Source organism: Amblyomma mixtum, chromosome 3, assembly GCF_055824585.1.
Source record: "Amblyomma mixtum isolate Tamu chromosome 3, ASM5582458v1, whole genome shotgun sequence".
NCBI classification, from domain to species: Eukaryota; Metazoa; Arthropoda; class Arachnida; order Ixodida; family Ixodidae; genus Amblyomma; species Amblyomma mixtum.
The window spans coordinates 140,673,149-140,679,148 of NC_143014.1; the positions used below are offsets into that span (position 1 = coordinate 140,673,149).

General features: G+C 48.3%; 1 pseudogene; it reads right to left on the reverse strand.

Moving 5' to 3' along the window:
* The window catches only part of LOC149352172 (uncharacterized), a 41,818-nt pseudogene extending 39,050 nt beyond the window's left edge, over positions 1-2,768 (reverse strand).
* Positions 2,769-6,000: the final 3,232 nt, after the last annotated feature.

A 6,000-nucleotide genomic window follows, 5' to 3' on the forward strand; every position in this document is an offset into this window, starting at 1 on the left:
CAAGCTGTTGCAGTGGTTGCTCTAAATATCGACGTCTCATCATGGTGAAGCGTCGACAAAACAACAAAAAATGGTCTATTGATTCTTGTTCACCACATAATGCGCAGACGGGAGAAAGCGCCAAACCAGACCTGTGCAAATAAAAATTTAAGGGGGGGATCCGGCAGCGCAGCCTAGTTAGAGAGACTTCAAGCTGTCGCGAATGGCATGATTTCCTTCTTCACGGATACTGAAGATGCAGGAAATCATCAGATCTTAAAATTGATCCAGATGTCATGCCTAACAAAATGCTTCTCCGAAACCTCGCTGCTGTGATGTACGCTGTAGCCGGGAGAATAGGTAGCACGGGGCCATTGAGGGACGCTTTTGCCAGGCTATCAGCCACTTCATTGACTGTCACACTGCTATGACCCGGTACCCATATTATATGTAAAAGGCTCAAATGGGGAGGAAGTAATGATAAGAAGGTGTTGAGGATTGGAGAATCCGTAGCTGAGGCAAGGAACAAGCACAAAGAAAAGGAGTCAGTAGTGACAGCCACTGCGGAGAAAGAAGGGTCTAGTTTCCGAAGAGCAAGCACCACCGCCAGAAACTCCGCTTGGAAAATTGGGGTGAAATCCGGAAGACGCACAGAAAAAGACCAATCCAGAAGCGGGCAATTTATTCCCACTCCTGCCTTTTCATCACATTGGGAGGCGTCAGTAGCAATCATGATGGAAACAGGTAGGCTTTGTAAATGGTCTTCTAATAATCCATTTAAAATGCTTGATGGTAAATGCTTTGCATTCTTCGGGAAAATGTCATCATAGACGATTTTCACGGAAGGCCCACTTTTTTGTGTCGGAAGTATGTCAGACAGGAGTACATTTAACGGGTGAAGTAAAGTTTGTACCAGTACTACCTGCGGTGTATGAAATCGAGGCCAGTGGATTCCAAAAAAGGAGATCGGCTGGCAACAAAACACAGACGAGGAACGGTGGAAACTTGAGTCATATATCGTGAGGTACGTCTGAACAGTGAGAAACTTAAATCTAGATACTAAAGGTGGAATTCGAGCTTCAAGATAAAGCACGTCGTTAGCTACAAATTTAGGGAGGCCAAGGCACAACCGTAGAGCTTCCCGCTCTAAAAGAACAAGCGGGCGAATTTTGTAAGCAGCTGAACCAGAAAACAGCACTGATCCAAATTCTAACATTGGTCGGACGTACATAACATAAATCATTAAAAGTGCATCTCTCCGCATTCCAGACCGGGGATTGCTTAATCTACACAACATGCCCACAGCACGAGTGCCTTTCGCTGCAACATGGTCATTGTGAGAGAGCCATGTGAGCTTGTCATCATAAATGACACCAATATATTTTAAAGACTGAACTTGGGGAATAATTTGACGCTTGTAAGTTAGAGACAGAGCAACAGGATCTTGGAGTCGGAAAACAAGGGTAGCGCATTTGTTAACATTTGTTAACATTGGCCAGGGTGATGGTTCGGCGCTGCGCGTGGCATCCTTCTTCTTCTTCTTCTTCTTCCTCCTCCTCTTTGTAATGGCACATACCCACGTGGGGGGATTGGCCAAGGTATAGTGGTATAAATATGGATATTTCCATAGGATTACGACAAAATATCGGAGCCAAACGTGAATTTTGAAAAATGCATTCATGAAAAACGACAGGAGAATATTTGAAGTGAAATAACAAAGAACATTTTGGCGAAAATAAAAAAAAGATAACTCCAAGACTTTTAAAGGAGTAAGCAAATCAATCTACCAGTTGCAATTGTGTAATCATGGAGATTCCCACAAATTGAACCCAATGCAAATCCTTTGACGCTCGCACCGAACGATAACAACACTGGCAGAGATAACGGGTGCCCTAACCTGGAGAGAGGGACCTCCAGGTAAATTTTTCTCTGAAGTGCGAACTTTGGACAGTAGAGAAGGAAATGGTCCACAGACTCAACGTCCCCGCATGAGTCACATAGGTTTGTTGGTGACCACCCACATCTGCATAGGTATAAATTTAAACTGGGAATCCTGCACCGCAGTCGCGTCATTGATACCTCACACTGCCTGGTTTTACACGAACGGACGTTCCATTTATACGCTAAGTGCTGATAATCAGTAGTATTTAGTAGGGGATCGCGTGACCTGGCTGATATGTGTTGGAACCGCTGAAACCTGGAGATAGCCAGCAGACTGAAATTCGGGACGGGATGCGTTACTGACCCGTCAAGAGCTGACCTTGCTAAATAATCAGTCACCTCGTTTGAATGAATGCCTGCATGACCAGGAACCCAGACAAAACGGACCTCCTTTAAAGTGGAGGGGACAAAAAATCGCAGGAAACGGCACAAAAAATCTTTTTGGGAAGTTTCAAGGGAGACTAAAACTGACAAACAATCAGCCAGGATGATAACGCGAGATACATGACACGGAATTTTGCGCAGGGCCATTCCAAGAGCCAAAAATTGCGCAAAGAATGTAGGGGTATAATCTGGGATGCGGACAGAATAGCTCCATGCCAAATCCTGCGAAAAGATGCCAACTGCAGCTTTTTGGCAGCTGATGGAGGCATCGGTAGAAAGCACCACATGATGGGGGAATTCCGCTATATGACCAGAAAGAATGCCGTTTAAAGTGTTTGTAGGCATGTGTTCCGCATGAGATGGGAAGATGTGGTCAAAATGGAATTCCAAACTGCTGCCGGCGTGTCGTCAACCCACTGCAAAGAACTGAGATCGGCACCCTTGTTCTGCAGCTTCTTCGTCATCGTTTCGCCGCCACAGACGACGAAGATCTGAAAACGGTTCAGATGCGCCTGTGAAGCTCGCTTGCTGCTGGACTCGGGCTGCTCTCTGTTGGGTTACGGCTAAGTAACAGGCGGTGCTGCCTTACCTCTTGAATTTCTGCTTGGTTTCCTGCTTTCTTTTCCTGTTTTCCAGGGTGACTGAAGGCGGGAACGTGGGCTGAGGTCCACAAGCCCTCCAGGCCAGGAGAACTCCCTCTGGTCGGTTTGTCTCTCCCCAGATCAGTTGCCACTTGGCTGTTTCTTCCGCGGCGGAGTAAGCAGCATTCCGGTTGCTTTCGTCCCCGCGGATGGAGGCTCCATCAAGCTCAATTACCCCGAGGCTGTACAGCTATCTCTTAAATCGACCACCACTCACTACATGAGGATCACTGATGTCCGGCAGGTCGGCCGTGGTGGGATCGTTTGCAGGTCGCCAGACCGGGCTTGCGTGGCTGACCTACTCAAGTGTTCTTCCTTCTCCGATCACCCGGTGAGCGCGTTCATTCCTCCTCATCTGGCGTGTTCCAAAGGGTTACACCGTGCTGTAGACCCACGGCTAAGCGCGTCTGAGGCGCTAGAGGAACTAAATTCGGCTGCCGTGATCGCCATTCACCGATGCACTCGAATGGTGGAAGAGACAAAGATACCGACGGAGACGGTTATAGGTATAGGTTTGCAGGGCTGACTTGTCCATCGGAAGTCAAGGTGTGGCCTTTGATTTTCCGTGTTGATCAGTTCACATCTAGGCTCCCACAGTGCCGCAAGTGCTGGAGGTTGGGCTATGGTGCCAAGGCCTGTAAATAGAGTTTTCGTTGCTGTGCGTGTGGAGAGAGCCACAACCCCGCTGGGTGTTCTGAACACGAGAAGTGCTGTTAATGTGGTGTTGGCCACTCCGCAAGCCATTCCGTCGGCCCAGCGCGCGCTCAAGAAGTTCAAGTGCTGAAGATAATCGACAAGCGCAGGTTCACAAGACGCGAGGCATTTGCATCTATAAAAGATAGGGCATCTGGCTATGCAAGTGTGGCAGCGCGGCATGCAAATATTGTGGATTCCTCCTTGTCGCAAGCGATAGCTGCTCCGGTGGAGAAAGCAATGGCGTGTGCCATGGATCGTATAGTCGAGCTATATACGTGCATTTCGCAGGTCATGGCATCTCAGATGTCGACTTTCTTGCAAGCCTCCACTGCTCCTCTTCATGGCACAATCTCTTCAGCTTCGGATGCACCTCCCCAACCTTTTATGCCCGTGGCTGCCATTCCACAATATCAAACTCAATCATCTGTAGAGTGCGTTGACATGGAGGCTGAGATGCAAGTTTAAAAGCGCAGTAGATCCCCGTTAGACGTTGCTGGTCCGTATTGCCCTCTGACGAAGACAAAAAAAGAATCACCCTAAATCTACACCCAAAGGCAGTATTTTGGACCAGGCGGTCGCCGCTGCGGCCCTTTAGGCAAAATAGGGTCGCTGAAGGTGTGGCAGTGGAACTGCCGGTATATTCTTTCCGCTGCAACAGATTTAGTTTGTTCAACCAATAAATTAACTCCAGACTTAATTGCTCTTCAGGAGTCGCTGCTCACTAAAGATTCAGTGTACAATTTGAAAACTTATCGCTCTTTCAGGCTAGATCGTCCATCAATAGGAGGTGGTTTGGTATTGTTCGTATCCTCTAAATTTTGCCACAGGGCAACTGTGTTATTTCAATATACGGACAGGCAGTGCGAAATTCGGGCTGTTTGTCTGAACCTTCCTGGATATCATCCACCCACTCTAGCTAATCTACACTTCCCCACAGGTGTGCATGACTTTCGGTCTTTAGACTCGTTTTCATCTAGTTTCAGGACACAAGGTGCAGCTTTTAGCCCAGGTGCTCCAACCAGTAAAAACCTGGTGAAAAAAAAAACATTTGATTTGATTTGAGGTTTTAATTGTTGGTGACTTCAACTCTCATCATGTTTCGTGGGGGTTTCGAACAGATCGCTGCGGTACACGCTTGTGGGACTGGGCTTGTGAAAGTAACATCATCTGTCCAAATTCGGGTCTCCCCACATTTGTTAGAGGCCAGTCTAGACCTGTCATTTTCCACCCCTGGAATAACTGCCTCCTCTCGGGCGCCTGTTGACTGCGCCTCCCTATAGTGATCACCTTCCGATCAGTTTCCAAGTTGCGTGCCAGTTCTCCTACCAGCCACCGGCGCAGTTTTATAAATTACCACAGCTTTAAAAATATCCACAAATCAGATGTTCAAGCATTATCTAATTCAAACAGTGGGGACAATGCCGCCCGCATTTGTTCGATTTTGGACGAAGCTCGTAACAAATGTGAGTTCTTGGTCCACGCAAATAAGAGAACATTGCCATGTCATTGGTGTAACGCAGAGTGCACTCGAGATTATAGGCGCCGAAGGGCTGCATGGAAGAAACTTCTCCACAATCAGTGCCCCAAAAACTGCATAGATGATAAGTTCATTGCGTCTACGTTTAAGCGTACTACCGCAACTCGTGCGAAAGAGTTATACTATACTCAACAACTCAACAAAATAAGCGAATTAAAAGCCGCTTGTAAATGTTTTCAGTTCTTATAAATGACGCTATGAAGCATTCACACCAAGTATGAGTCATCGAAGCTGAGCCCGCTTTTTATTATGAATTTTTAAAAACTGTGTTTTTAAAATTCGCGGGCCGATTGGTGTCTTCGTAGTGACCGATTTTGAAACTCAAATCGTGAAAATAGACGTCACTAGTTCCGTGACGTCGGCAGGCCACCATACGCTGTCATTCGTTGGAACCACGGCAGCCACGACGTCACGGGCACACTTCCGGTAGCCGTGAAAATAGTCTGCTCGTGCCTCCGCGCGACCCCATCGGGCAAGCGCGAGCCAGTGCATTGGCTTCGCGCATATGGTTTTAATTTACCTCAGCCGTCTTTTTCCGTCGGGAGTTCGGGTGCCACTCGCAGAGCCCTCAAATAGAGCAGACCCCGGTCGCTCGCTTCCCGGTTTTTCGCTGCTTCGTTCTCGCCGCGTCGGGCCAGTCTTCTAGCTCCCGGCGCGGCCGGTTGTGCGCGGCGTTCGCTCCGTCGAGTTCGAGCGCGCCCGCGGCCGCGGCCCTCCGCCATCCTGTGCTCGCTGTGATTCTGTGTGCCCTGTGCCTTGGTGCCCTGGTCCTTGGATTACCTGTCCTAATCAGCTGTTCCTCAGCCCTGCCTCCACCCCAGC